At 39.2% G+C, this 14,880-nt stretch overlaps 1 long non-coding RNA gene and 2 other non-coding genes across 4 annotated transcripts; 2 read left to right on the forward strand and 1 right to left on the reverse strand.

Annotated features, from left to right (window-relative positions):
• Positions 1-1,404: 1,404 nt before the first annotated feature.
• On the forward strand, positions 1,405-1,492 carry LOC131302221 (small nucleolar RNA Z159/U59). The gene has a single exon (XR_009191683.1). It is a non-coding gene; the product is annotated as a small nucleolar RNA Z159/U59 (small nucleolar RNA).
• Positions 1,493-1,654: 162 nt separating this feature from the next.
• On the forward strand, positions 1,655-1,738 carry LOC131302222 (small nucleolar RNA Z159/U59). Its single transcript, XR_009191684.1, has one exon. It is a non-coding gene; the product is annotated as a small nucleolar RNA Z159/U59 (small nucleolar RNA).
• Positions 1,739-4,196: 2,458 nt separating this feature from the next.
• On the reverse strand, positions 4,197-5,261 carry LOC131301017 (uncharacterized). 2 transcript variants are annotated; one of them, XR_009191141.1, is made up of 2 exons: positions 5,174-5,261; positions 4,197-4,665 (listed from the first exon to the last, which is right to left on the reverse strand). It is a non-coding gene; the product is annotated as an uncharacterized LOC131301017 (long non-coding RNA). The 2 variants fall into 2 exon arrangements; XR_009191140.1 differs by lacking the exon at positions 5,174-5,261 and adding an exon at positions 4,920-5,059.
• Positions 5,262-14,880: the final 9,619 nt, after the last annotated feature.

Below are 14,880 nucleotides of genomic sequence, written 5' to 3' on the forward strand. Positions count from 1 at the left end.
GAACAAAGAAAAGTTGCTTTGAAATTACACTGATTTTAGAGTATCTGCATCAATTTTTGAAGTGCCAAATATCATTTTCCTAGAGGAATTCCACAGTGGCCGGAACAAGGACAAATTTAATTGTTATTTCTAATGTGGCTGTTAGATGAAGGCATATATTTGCACACTGATACTACACATTACATATGTTCAAAAAAAAAAAAACTACACAGTACACGTACACCAAAACTTACACACACCATGTGAATGTGCATGCAAGTGTTTGCCTGTATTGTTTCATAATTTTTTTGATTTATGCGAGTGCGTATGTGTGCTTGTAGCAAAATGGATAAGTTTATGCGTGCAATCCAAAAAAAAGAACAGGTAATTAACGGGAAATTAGTAAGGTGTTGAACTCAGCCACTTAGAGAACTCGGGCAGTCTATATAATGCCCAGCTGGTCCTATTTTTTTGGGGGCGGTGGGGCTGCTGTCCCCAAGGGGACAGCAGCGTGCTGCTGTGCCCATTTATGGGTCCACTCCGGTCTCGCTCCGATAATCGGAAGCGTTCACTTCGTAAAGCTTATCGAGTAGAACAACTATGCAAGAAATCAGCTTAATTGGATATCATTAAGTGCTTAATCGGAATTCATATAACTCTCGATCCATGGGTTACAATGGATTTAATCCAGTGTTTCGGATCCATTCTTTTCAAGATAAAAAGGTTCCGATCAGGCACTTAATGATATCCAATTAAGCTGATTTTTTGCACAGTTGTTGTACTCGACGAGCTCTACGAAGTGAACACTTCCGATCATTGGAGCGAGACCGGAGTGGGCTCCGAATTCGGGGACAGCAGCCCCCCAGCTCCCTATTTTTTTAGTTTATGGCTGGGCAAATCCTTTCCAAATTGAGTCCATATCTCACTAGGTCCTCCCTTAAAATTTCACGCGCGTGTACCTAAGAGGATTTAATACCCACCTGTCACTTTCTCTCTTTAATCCGCATGTTTATAATCTTGTCCTTGTTAATTGTGAAAGTATATAGAAATGAAAATTTAATTTTATAAATTAACTTATCGAAAGGAAAAAGAAAAAAAAAACAATGTGCATAGCGACTCGTGAGCCTCTTCCGAAATGGGCTATTCTTAGCCCATCCCAATCAAGCCATGCGGTAATAGGCTTCAGCCTTAACGTCTCATTCGAAACCCTAAACCAACAACGCCTAGGGTTTTCCAGTGACGAGACCTTATAAAAAGAAGTTAAGTCTCTCTCTCTCTGGGCTTTCTTTGTTGCCTGAATAGAAAGGCTATATATAATTTGGGTCTTCTTTTCTGTGTTGTGTTGCCATCTTTATCTTTCTAAATCAACCGTCTGCACAATTTTCGAGTTTTTCATTCTTCTTATTTTTTTTCGCTGTTGAATTGGTCTCTGATGATGATCAAACATAAACTTTCGTTCTTCTGAGAATAAATTTCATGCGGAATGCTTTATGGAGACCTGAACTGAAGAGACTATTTTTCGATTCAATTCGTGGCAAAATCTCTTATGAAGAGATCTATTTTTTTTGGCTTTTCCTCGAGATTTTGATTTTATACCTACCTCTCCTTCCTACTTTTTTTTTTTTTTTTGGTTGGGCTAGTATTTCGTATTTTCCATGGCCTGATATTGAGTGATGCCTCTAATGATGATCAAACAATACTTTCATTCTTCCAAGAAATTTCATGTGGAGAAATTATTGGAGACCTGAACTGAAGAGGCTTTGATTTTGATCTTTCAATGTAACATCTTAGTTTCACTTTGTTTTCTGAACCTACGGCCCTTGGTTGCTGTTCAAATGCAGTAGAAAATACTTGTTGAAATTTGAAAAAATTGTTTCACATATTTGGTCAACTTACACGCACCTCGATTAATTCTAGAGGATCAATCCCACCATCTAGTTGCAAGTGTCGCAATGGTGTCCAGGGGGTCCGACATGTGTTGGTCTTTCCCTTGTATACTTGATAATTTGGTTTGGATTTACATGTTTGGTTACCCATCTGCTACTTGCTCCTTTTACTTATCAAAAAAAAAAAATCTGCTACTTGCTCCTTTTGGCATTTGGACAATCTTTTTTCGACTAGTTCAAGTTTGGACCAGAAATAAGGTTGCCAAGTTAAAGGACATTAGGAACAAAAGGGTATATCAGAGGCATGTACTGGGTATGAGGCTTGACAATCGGTAGTCAAGCACTCTCGCTGCCCAGAAAACAACGGAGGAGGGGGGGGGGGGGGGGCTGCTATCCCCTTGGGGACAGCAGCGTGCTGCTGGACTCAGTTTTTGGGCTCATTCCGGTCTCGCTCCGATGATCGGAATCGTTCACTTTGTAGAACTCGTCAAGTAGAATAACCATACAAAAAATTAGCTTAATTGGATATTGTTAAGTGCCTGATTGGAACCTTTTTATCTTGAAAAGAATGGATCCGAAACACTGGATCAAATCCACTGTAACCCATGGACCGAGAGTTATATGGGCTCTGATCAGACACTTAACGATATCCAATTAAGCTGATTTTTTGCATGGTTCGAACTTGGGTGTCTTGAACTTTGCTGTTGCACCAAATGTGTGCTTATCGAAGCAGTCATGCTACATGCAAATACACTTTTGCACATATCTTGCACATACACTTTTATGGGGCCCACCTCGGGTCCCACCAATATAATCTGAACCGTTTATTATTTTTAAAATAATTTTTTAAGAGTTCCTGTAAAAAATTAACTCGATAGGATATTGGTAAGGGTTTTTTCAGAAATCATAGGGTGAAACAGTCTGATTCGCACTGCGATTTCTAATAAATCCCTCACCAATATCCTATCAAGTTGATTTTTTTACAGAAATTTTTAAAACATTATTTTAAAAATAATAAGCGGTTCGGATCATATTGGTGGGACCCGAGGTGGGCCCCATAAAAATGTATGTGCAAGATATGTGTACAAATGTATGTGTCCTTAGCATTTTTGTTAGAGGTGTCAAACGTGCCTGTCGTGCTGTGCCGTGCCATTTTCTGCCGTGCCAACCGTGCTTCGTGTCATGCCGTACCGTACCCGTTTACTTCATCGTGCCATGGCGTGCCGTGCCATAGTGGGCCATTTTGCTTTGTCGGGCCGTGCCTTTTTTAAATCGTGTCATGTCGTGCCGTGCCCGATTAATTAATCGTGCTGGATCGCACCGTACCTTTTTTGGTCGGGTCGTGTCGTGCCGTGCCGTGCCTTTTTTTTGTCGTGTCATGCCGTGCCTTTTTTTGTCGGGTTGTGTGTGTCGTGCCGTGCTTTTTTTTGTCGGGTCGTGTGACTCGTGTCGTGCCGTGCCTTTTTTGTCGGTTCGTGTCATGCCGTGCGGCCCTTAATCGTGTGTCGTGCCGTGCCATGTTGTGCCATCGATTTTCGTATACACATTACCAACCGGCAATTGATTTTCGTCTTAAAAAAAAATCTTCCCAAAAAACACACATTCCGGTGCCCAAAAAACACACAGATTTTTGACATTCAGTAGAAAAGCTTGGTGCTCATTCTCGACCAGATCAAAAGCTATTTGAAATGCGAGCAAAGCATCATCCTTATTTTCAGATCGTAGAAGGTTTTCCAAAACGTTGGAAACACCCTCTGGGTCATCCAATAACATCAGGCACTGGCAAATGCTTAAATAATCAGGAGAAGGCAACTTATGGTATAGTTTAACAAGAGAACACGAAGCACCTGTGTACAAGATCGGCGGAGAGTTTGGATTAGTTTATGAATAGCTCATCTCCTTCCTTCAAATTATATTTTGTTCATATTCATCAAGCAATTAGGAATAATTATCAGTTATATGGTGAAAAAAAGAAGGATATCTTCTTTCATATGTAAAATTGAAGTTCTCCAAATAAAAAAATTGCAGACATACAAATTATACAATTTCACCAAACAGGAGGCAAACCTTCTATCCTACCACCTCCGTTTCCTCTCCATGGAAAACCATTCTCACTCAAAAAAACCTCTCTATGAAAAACCATTCTCACTCAAAAAAACCGCATACATACAAGTTCTAGATAATCAATCTGGTTCATACATGTTTGGAACACTATGTTAGCCTAGTTTTTTTGAATGTTTTAAATACCATTCATTATATTGCCATTCCATTCAACACACCAACTATATCCAAACCCATGATTTCAATTAAAACAAACAAGTCATCCATCCATGCACAATGATTCATTACATCAGATTTGGAAATAGTTTCCACCCAAAATCACACAAAATAGTCAAAGTAATTACATGGTTTTCATAAAATACACAAATGCATCTCACTTTAAGAAAATGTAATGATGTACAAGGCAAACCATCTTGTTCAAATATCCCCTATTCTTCATCTGCAAATTTTCCATACTCGAAACGTGCTTCTTTGCGATTCATCACCTCTTTGCTCCCAATGACAAATACAGAACTGCAAGCATAAAACTGTCAAAGGAACACAATAAACATAATAACAAGAATACATAAAACCAATTTTAAAGTAATGCAACGCACAAAACACTCTTCCATTACTTGAATTCAGCCCAGGTAGCAAAGAGAGTAAAAGCAAAACTAACCAAAGAAACTAATGCTAGCTCAAGTGAAACTTGTACTTTATACTCAATCTCCCGAAGGATCCTAGAGTCACATTTCTGAACCTGAAAATGGAAAGGGTGGCTGACTCAACTAAACTGCAAGTAAAAAGGTTTGGCATTTACCAAAGTATTTAACAGGACACTCTCTGAGTAATATAACTAAACATAAAGCATTCCTCCCTCCACTCACTGGCAAGGTAATTAAACCACACCGTCCAAACGAGAAAAGAATGAGCTTATTCCGTTTTCAGCTTAGATTGGGGAAAGTTAACTTTATCATAATTCTAAATCCCCAGAACAGAGGGAGATAACTATACACTGAGCTAAAATGAATGCCCAATAATTAGTTAACCATAGACATGACAGTACGAACTGTGTACATTGGTCAACTTTTTGTTGATAACCTTATCCTATGTCAATCCTTTCCATTTTGTCTCATAATTCCAGAATTGTACGGAACAATAATGGACAGAAAGTTGGACATCTCTCAGTACATAAAAACTGACCTCAGAAGTAGCAACTTGACAGAAGAGGACGATAGAATGACAGGGTTCAGAATCTTAAATGGTACCTCTCATTTCTTGATTTCTTCCTAGAGAAGAAGCCACACTTGAATTTCTTAACTGGAAGCATGGAGATAAGGTCTTGGGAAAGACCTCGTCTTTGAGTTCCAACTGCCTCACCCAACTCAACTTACACAAGTAACTCCTGCAATTGAAATACTATCTCAACTGATCTTCGTAACAAAATGTTTGTTACCATTAATCAACTACTATAACAGCTTCTAGTTTTAAAAGAAGTTGATTTTATTTTAGCGTACTTTCCAAGTTCCAACTCATGTTACTGATAGTTTCTGAGAACCATAACGATAACCATTTCCTATAACAATGCCGATAGCAGAAAACAGAAAGAGGTTTTCAACTTAATTGACACAAACTAGAAAAGGAGATTTCAAACTGTTGAGTATTGAGTTGTGCAATGGCAGGTATCTGTGGAAAAACAAATGATGTTTCCTTTCATAAATGGAGGCAAAACAGCTAACCGGACAACATACACAGATACGAGATAGTGTGTGGAGACCGGAATAGGAAGCTTCATGGAGCTACAAGCTAGGTCTCAAAAGACCATAACTCTGAAGAAATTGTGACTTCGTCGCAAAATGTGAGATAACTTTAATCTCAATTCCGAGATGACAACATTGATAACCCAAGTCTATGGCTTCCATTTTTAGGAGGTCACGTGTTTGAGCTGTATCAGGTGAGGTGAGTCAATGGTTCATAATTTCGTTTCCTTGAAGGCTACCTGGGGCTTAGATAGAGTAAAATTATTTGAGACACGCGGAACAGACAACTACATGATACTAGATAGTTCCCAAAAAAAAGTAAGACAGAACGTCATTATTCGAAGTAGTCCACAATAACATTCAGTCTAGAAAACAATAAACTACATGGTTTTTATTTAACTCGTTGATTACATTAAGCACATGTGCCATTTGAGACTTGAACTGAATAGTTTCTTCACTTACCTAATCTTATTTGTGCGACTCCTTTTCCCACTCCTCTTACACGTCCACACCTCTCGGGGTTTCCTTCTTTTTCTCTTTTTGAACGCTATAAATTTATCCCTACAACAACATTCCTAAAAAAGTGCTATAATCTAATGCTATTAAAACTCACACTTCGCTTTGCCAAAAATTAGGGTTGTGTCTGTGACTTATTCATTTCAGACTAAAAGGAGACACACACACACACACACCCCACACTGCCACACTGTCCACAACGCATGCAGGCATCATCCACTTCAGTTAAGTGAAGCTAAACAGACCACAAGGCATGCAATCAAATAAACAACTAACAGCCTAACAAACTAACAGACTGGAGGGGCTAGGCCGCCACCTCAACTCAGCAAACAGAATATGCGAGGGGTTATGCCACCACCTCGGCTAAGAAATGCAATCAAATAAAACTAACTATACTAACTAAAAACAAACTCAATATTTAGCCTGGCTTCGTTACACCTCAGGTTAGCATAAAAACAGGTTAGAGGTATCCACCAAGCTAAATACGAGCTACTAACACATAAACTAGTAGAGTTTAGAGATTGAAAATGCTCCAATCCTTACTATTTCACGTATTTACTTTTGGTATTCAAACAGATCAAACTGCATATGTTGTATGCACTATTTCCAGCACATAAGCAGACTAAGCAGTAAGCACCATTTACTTTAATTGAGGGAATCATAAAACAACTATGGATACAAAAATAAGTAAGAAAATCCACCTTCAACATTTTGTTGGTATTAATTTGCTTCAGCCTTCACGTGGTTTGGTTCTTGGTGTCTACAGTCTACAATGTCCTACAAAACAAGAACCACCAGCAGCAGCAGCAGAAAACAGGTATATAAAAGCCAAATGAACCCAATTGAATAAGAAAATTGAATTCTGCTCAGATATTAGTTCCTTTTATCATCATAGCAGAAAATTGAAATGGATGCAACGTTAAGTTGCCATTATGGCCTTCATAAGTTGCAACACCACTTCATAGTTCATAACAATACGACTACGGCTCAGACATTAGTGTTTTTTTATCATCATAGCCGGAAACTGAAACGGATGCGGCAACGTTAAGTTGCCTTAAAGGTCTTCATAAGTTGCAACACAATCACACTTCGCTTTGCCAAAAACTGGGATTGTGTCTGTGGCTTATTCATTTCAGACTAAAAAGAGACACACACACACACCCCACACTGTCCACACACACCACAACGCATGCAGGCAACATCCACTTCAGTTAAGTGAAGCTAAACAGACCACAAGGCATGCAGCATAACTTAGGCTCAGCATGTTAGTTAACAAAATACATCATAGCCAAAAACTGAAGCGGGGGCAACATCATGTTGCCATTTAAGGCCTTCATAAGTTGCCACAATATCCACTTCAGCCCACTTACTGAAATGAATAAGCCATACACAATGTTGAAAAGAAAAGCCACAAACACAACCCCAACAGAAAAAATGAATAATAGATTCAAACCAAATGACAGCAGGTCCCCCTAATCACTGTCTATATCAGAATCTGCAAAATAGCCTCTGAATTCATCTTTAGCTGAGCGTTTTTGAATTCCAAGGCGTGCATATTTATAACAAAATCATCAGATCTGGTCATTTCTAGAATATACAAAATATCAACAGTACATCTGTGCATGTGTGTACTAATATACGAAATTAGTGCAGGTGTGTCCCGTGTCCGTGTGTGTGTACAAAATCAATTTCGACAAATTTGTCGAAAATATACTAATATACGAAATTACTCAAGTTAGTAACAAAAGTGAAAAGCCCTAATTTCTTGTTACTAATTTCAGAAATTAGCAACAAAAGCCCTAATTTCGTAACCCTAATTTCAAAAATTAGTAACAATTAACAAGAGCCCTAATTTCATAACCCTAATTTCAGAAATTAGTAACAATTAACAAAAACCCTAATTTCAAAAACCAGGTTAAAACCCTATTTACAGTAGATAAGTGGAGACTGGAGAGGGAAGTGAGAGAGGTACCTGTGCAGCTGTGCTCAGAGAGATACGCTGACTGGTGAGTGAGTCGGTGAGCTCAGTACCTGAGCCTGGGGTAATGAGAGAGTCGGAGTGACAGACGTTGAGAGACTGATGGTCACCGTCGCACCGACTCACCCTTTCAAAATTGCGAGTTGTGTCACCAGAAAGTCGAAAACGGAGAGAGAGAGAGAGGTGTCAAGTGACCGTGAGCAGCGAGACAGAGAGAGGAGCAGCGAGACAGAGAGAGGTGAATCACTCGGTGAATGGATCCAAAGAAATAAGGCATGCCAGAATCCGAACGTTGAGGCTTGTCGTCAGAGGTGAGATCGTGAGAGGACAGAGAGACGTTGAGAGAGACAGAGAGACGTTGAGAACTTGAGAGGAGTCTGAGAGAGTGAGAGATCGAGTGCATACGATACACCATAATCCATATGCACCAACTTATCGAAAATTCTCGTAGAGTCCAATAATGCATCACTCGAGGGCCGCTTGAGCTGTTTATTGAAAATCCGAACCATCTACCTTTTATGTGAGAGTGACTATATCATTCATGCAAAAAATGAAGCAAATTGGCTATCGTTATACACTACATTGCACATGACAAAAAATTCCTAGTAATGAATCTATATTCCGATGAAAGGGCTTCCAAAACCCGATAGACCCGAAAATTTGCGAGAGTGATTAAAACACCAAGAACAACGAAATGAACGGTATGGATCGTCATACTTGTGTCGCAATCGTGTGGCTAGCGTACATTGGACTATAGCGGAATACATTAGTTTAGAACTAGATAAGTTAGATGTATAGATTTAAACGGTAGCTGCAGACTCATTTTCAAATATTCGATCTAAACCATTACGATTTAAGATCTTATCAAATTTATCATCCTCCCCAAAATAGGTGATAATCGGATATCGGAAACCATGTGATCAGAACACATTCGGTGCTTCCAAAGATGTAAAAGTCCTATAATGCACCACTTTAGGGCCGCCCGAGTTGTTTTTTGAAAATCGGAACCGTCTACCTGTTACGTGGGACTATTTATATCATTTGTGCAAAAAATAAAGTAAATTGGTTATCATTATATACTCGATCGCACATAAAAAAAATCCCCTATCAATAAATCTACGTCCCGATAAAAGGGTTTCAAAAACCCGATAGACCCGAACATGTGCGAGAGCGATTAAAACACCAAAAACAACGAAATGAACGGTATGGATCGTCATACTTGTATTGCAATCGTGTGGCTGGCGACCTAGAGTACAAGAGGCTGTTTTTTAAAAATAGAATTATATAATATATATTATCATGTTTGAATTTGATTCAAAATTTCTCAATCATATAAAATATTTTAAAAGCTTATTTTACTTAAATAAAAGGAAAAGATTAATAAATTATTGGATTATCAAAAAATACACACAAATAAAGTAAACTATAATCTTAAAACTCTTGTTTATTTAATAACATATTTTTTTTGGTTTTTCCATGCCTCGTGACTCGTGTCGTGCCCGCAGGGCCCGCCCTGAGGTGAAGCCGCTTTAGGCCTCCAAAATTCGGGCGAAAACTGGGCCTTGTTTTTCATAAGACGAAAATATATTATATATAAGTTATTCCGAATTCTAGCACGAGTAGAGTTCCAGACTTCAAGTATTAGTGGTTTGTCCATATTGCTTAAACTGAGAGGTCCCTGTTTCGAGCCCCACATGGCTCATTTGCCAGATTTTCTTGTATTAGTTATGCTTCAGTTGTTTTAAATGTTACTCTAAGGGTTCAAATCTTTTTGCACACTACTATAAATGTTTGGATAAGTTTTCTTTTTAATTTAATTTTTAACTTTTAATATCTAGTTCACATGGAAAAAAAAATACTTTTGACTATATAAAAGCATAATATTTACTTCGAACTCAACAAAATTATAATTAATTCTCTTATTATTAAAAATAACATTCTTACAATTAAAGTTCATAATATAATTAGTAAAAAAAAAACACAATGTATGAGCGATACCGATACATTTGATTCATTTTTTTTCTAATGGTATAAATCGTTTTAAAATTTTATTTTAGTTAAATTATGAAGCTAAAAGTTTAATCTCTTAACCTTATATTAGACACATACTAACATACATTGATTTTTTTTGTTAAAAATATAGAGCCTCATTTTTAAAATTCGCTTTAAGCCTCGAAAATCTCAAGATCTGCCCTGCGTGCCCGTGCCCGTGTCGTGCCGTGCCGTGACTCGTGCCCCATCCCACTTCCGTGCCGTGCCCATCTAAGACCGTGTCGTGCCGTCCCGTGCCAAGCCAACTTCCGTATCGTGCCCGTGTCGTTCCCCCTCACTTCCGTGCCCGCAGGGCCGGCCCTGAGCTAAGGCGGACAAGGCAGCGGACTTAAGCCCCCGAAATTTGGCTAAAAATTGGGGCCCCAAATATGTATACCTATGTATGTAATATATATTTAATTAGTGCTTCCATCAACCAAAGGAGGTAGTTGGCGAAGTGGTAAGTCTAAGTATTGCTACACATCAGAAGCAAGGTTCGATTCTCAACCCAAGCAGCTCACTACCTTTTTTCATTCTTATGATTTTGTTTTCCTTTTGAGGTTATTTTTTTTTAAAAGAAAACATAGGACCCCTATTTTACAAGTTCGACTTAGGCCCTAAGAATCTCAGAGCCGGCCCTGCGTGCCCGTACCATGCCGTGCCCCGTGTCTTGCTAGAACCGTGTCGTGCCGTGTCGTGACTCGTGCCCCATCCCACTTCCGTGCCGTGCCAGTTTCGTGCCTGTCTAAGACCGTGTCGTGCCGTGCCAAGTCAACTTTCCGTGCCCGTGCCCGTGCCCGTACCGTGTCTGGCTAGAACCGTGTCATGCCATGTCGTGACTCGTGCCCCATCCCACTTCTGTGCCGTGCCAATGTCGTGCCCGTCTAAGACCGTGTCGTGCCGTGCCCGTGTCGTTCCTGCTCACTTCCGTGCCCGTGCCATGCCGCGTGCCCACTAAGACCGTGTCATTCCCGTGCCGTGCCAGGATTATTCCGTGGCCGTGCCGCCTTCAAACGTGCCGTGCCGTGCCCGTGCCGACCTGGCCCATTTTACACCTCTAATTTTTGTTATCGAAGTTGCCTAATGGCTAATGTGTTTGTACGGAAATCCAGCAAGGACGCATGAGCCTAATTGCCCAGTGTGGTGACATCCTTGGGTGTTTTTTCTGAAGAACAAACAGAGGCTCCTTGGTGGTCGGTGAAGCCGAGTATGTAGATTGTCGCAAGACTCGCAACATGGTGTTTCAGGTTGACAACAAAGTACACCTTTGGGTAAAAAAATTTGCTAGATTGTAATCTACAGTGCACTAAATGAAATACTGAACTATTTTGGATGGAGGGGTAGTACATAACCTCTCTTTTTTTGTGGAGAGCAAGAACTTCATTGATAAAAAATATTTCAATCTAGAGTGTGCACTAAATACAACTGGAAAGACTAATTACAAATAAGAACGACAAAATAACACATTCAAGTCAAATGAAGGCATCCAACAATAAATTGATCAAAATGGTTACATATCGGAATGCAAATTGTCTCGGTAGTTTTACTATTGACGAGGCTTTCTTACAGAAATCGACTGTTCCACTATCAATGAGGTTTCATTACAGATTTTAACCGAGTGCCAACCAAATGACTCTAGCACCCCAGGTATATAGTACTGCATTCATGGTTACACATCATGCAACTGGATGGTCTAAGAACAACTACAGTGCAGAAACCGGTAGACTAAATGCAGAGAAGAAACGCAATATTGAATATAAAAAAAAAAAAAACTAAAAACTGAAACTGCTAGGACGGTGAACCCGTTACTACTAAAAGGAGTCGTTTTTCCCCCTAGCTAATTGGAACGGAAACTACAAAAAAAAAAAAAACCAAGAAGTCTGCACGCTTTGCCACAAGCTAAAACCACCAATCGCCTCTTCACAACCATTAACCAAGGCCGGCCGATAGCCCACGAAACAAACCATACGCATCCCAACCCAAAGTCTCTGAACCCAATCAAACCTTATACAACCCAAAAACGTTGAAACCTGGCAAAATAAATTCCAACTGATGAGCCAAACCCAGCCGAAACAAATGCTGAACCCAATAATATGCTACCTAACAAACATAAATCTCGAGAATAAATCACTGGCCGGATCGCGCCCATAGAAACGACGGCCGACACAGATCAATTAACCAACAACCAGTGCCTGTGTGGGAAAGTGTGTGCGTGTTTGTGTGCATGCATGAAAAAGAAAAAGAGAAGGAAAAAAAAGGCGATTAGATCGCTAGTCAAATTCAACCCATAATAACGATGACCGACATAGATCAATTAGTCAAGCATTATGGAAAGGCAACAGGGGTGTGACACGAAAGGGAAAGATTGGCGATGATCAAACCATAATAGAGATCGAACAATGAAGGCTCAAATGAATGGCGGATAACAGACCGACAACCAAAGCGTTAGAAAGTCAAATCGACTGGGGTCACTCAGCTTGAAAGCAGAATCGACGACGACTGGCATTGTGAAAAACAATGATGGGAAGACAGCATGAGGGAGGGTTAGCGAGTCTTTTTCCTCTCTCTTCTCTTATTTTCTCGAACTTTTTCTTACTTGTTTGCATTTTGTAGCATTGCTCTAGATAAGATATTTGTCCCCAAGAGCGGAGGGAATGAAGGCCTAGGGGGGTCACAGTCCCCCCCTAAAATTCTACTCCGTATCAACTACAAACGTGTCTTTTTTCTTTGGAAAGGGTTTACTCCATAAGAAGTACTGCATATGTTTTGTTCTGAAAACTAGGGCCTTTGAATCTTGATTGTGAAGAGTTTACTCCATATGATGATTCTGATTTCTTCAATTATTGTTGTCATTATGTGAGATCATAGGGATTTTCACTTTCCATTACTTGGGTAGTTTTTATTCTTCTCTTTTTTTTCGAATTCGTTTGATTGCTCTATTTATACAAAACCTATTGGTTGTATTTTGTTTGTGAGAGATTTAGAACTTTGATTCCTAATTTAATTGCTAGGCATTTCATTTTATGGTTTGATATCTTCAAATTTATGCGTTGATTGCATGGAAAATTTGTGATTTTCAATATTGTCAGAAAACTCATCTCTAAAGCCTCTAAAACTTAGAGTTGAATACATTTTGTGCTTGATTAGAAAGAAATATTTTCAAGCCTATGATTAATAGTGCCCCTCTTGTCTCCATTTTCTGGCTCCGACACTTGTCCCCTTTCTATAATGCTTGACCGTGTGCTCCTAGATCCACCCTATACTCATTTTTCCCTTCTTTCTTCTTCTTTCTTTTTACCAAAAAAGAATCAATGCCCACTTTCTTTTTGCATATGCAGTGGCTGAATGGAGTGGATGATGGACCCAAAAATAATCTCTGCCTTTTCACTTCTTGTCTTCTTAAGAGATTGTTTGTTGCAAGCAATTTAGTAAATTGCGATAGATGCTTATTATGTAAAAACCAAAGTCAAAGGATTCAAATGTGACAATTTTGGCAGCTATTTTTTTTTCTTAAAAGTAAAATTTTAAATTCATAATTTTGAGACAACAAGGCTTTAAAATTAAAATCGTACTCAGAGATTGACCAAAGATAAATAAATACTTGGAGATTGTGGAGCCTGGTCACTAGGCAGTTCTCATGTTAATGATGGAGGGTATGTGATATGTGTGAATTATGATCTACTTATGTTTCAGGTTGAAAGTTGCTTAAGTGATAGTACTAGTAGTATTTTCAGGTTTTTAAGTGTTGAATGTTAAAATACTACTAACAAGCTAGAAATCCAGACCAACTGTTCAAATCAAGGTCTCTTTTAACGTGGGCCTTATGGTTTCTTTGTGATTATTGGGGCGCCATAGGTAATTTACAATTACTATGAGGGATAGGGATCCGGATTCTCTCAAGTCTAAAGGTTTGGACTGGACGACACAGTCCACATCACGATCATCTATTGGTATAATCTGTGGTTCGGATTTGTTCAAAAACTCTTTCCTGAAAGAGTTTGAGAAAATGACGGCCTAGGACGTGTTTTGATAATTAATACCCGCCAAGGACATGCTAAGAATATTTGTTAATACTGAAAATATCCTTAGCAGATATAGTAATTATCAAAACACGTCATTGGCCGTCATTTTCCCAGAAAGTTTTAACAAACCCCAACTATTCATTGCAGCAAATAGACGATCGTAATGTGGACTATCTCGCCCAGTCCAAATGATTTGGACCGGGGAGGATTCATTTCCTATTATGAGTTCTTGTTCCTTCATTTAATTTGTTGGTTTTTTCTTGCAGTTGGATATTAGGACGAAGGGAGAGGGGACTAATGGACCAGTAATGGTGGGCCTAGTGGCTATTGGAGGAATTTTTTTGGTGCCGGGTGGGTATATTTCACGTGGTACCCGCTAGGCACATGCTGGGCCGTTCAATACACTTTTGGACGGCTCAAATTGAAATTCTCTCTCTCCTCTTATCCCAACACTTTCTCTCTCCGAATCCGAGCTGTCCAAAAATGCAATGAACGGCTCGGATGCGTTGAGCGTGCACCACGTGGTACCCACTCGGCACTGAAAAAATTTCCGACCTCTTGACTCTTGAGCCTTTTTGAAATTAAAGTTAGAAATGAGGAATCTATATATTTAAAATTCATGTAGCAATTAATGACCACTTGAGCATTTAAATTTTTTAAATGTACGT

This window comes from Rhododendron vialii, chromosome 9a (assembly GCF_030253575.1).
Source record: "Rhododendron vialii isolate Sample 1 chromosome 9a, ASM3025357v1".
In the NCBI taxonomy this organism is placed as follows: domain Eukaryota; kingdom Viridiplantae; phylum Streptophyta; class Magnoliopsida; order Ericales; family Ericaceae; genus Rhododendron; species Rhododendron vialii.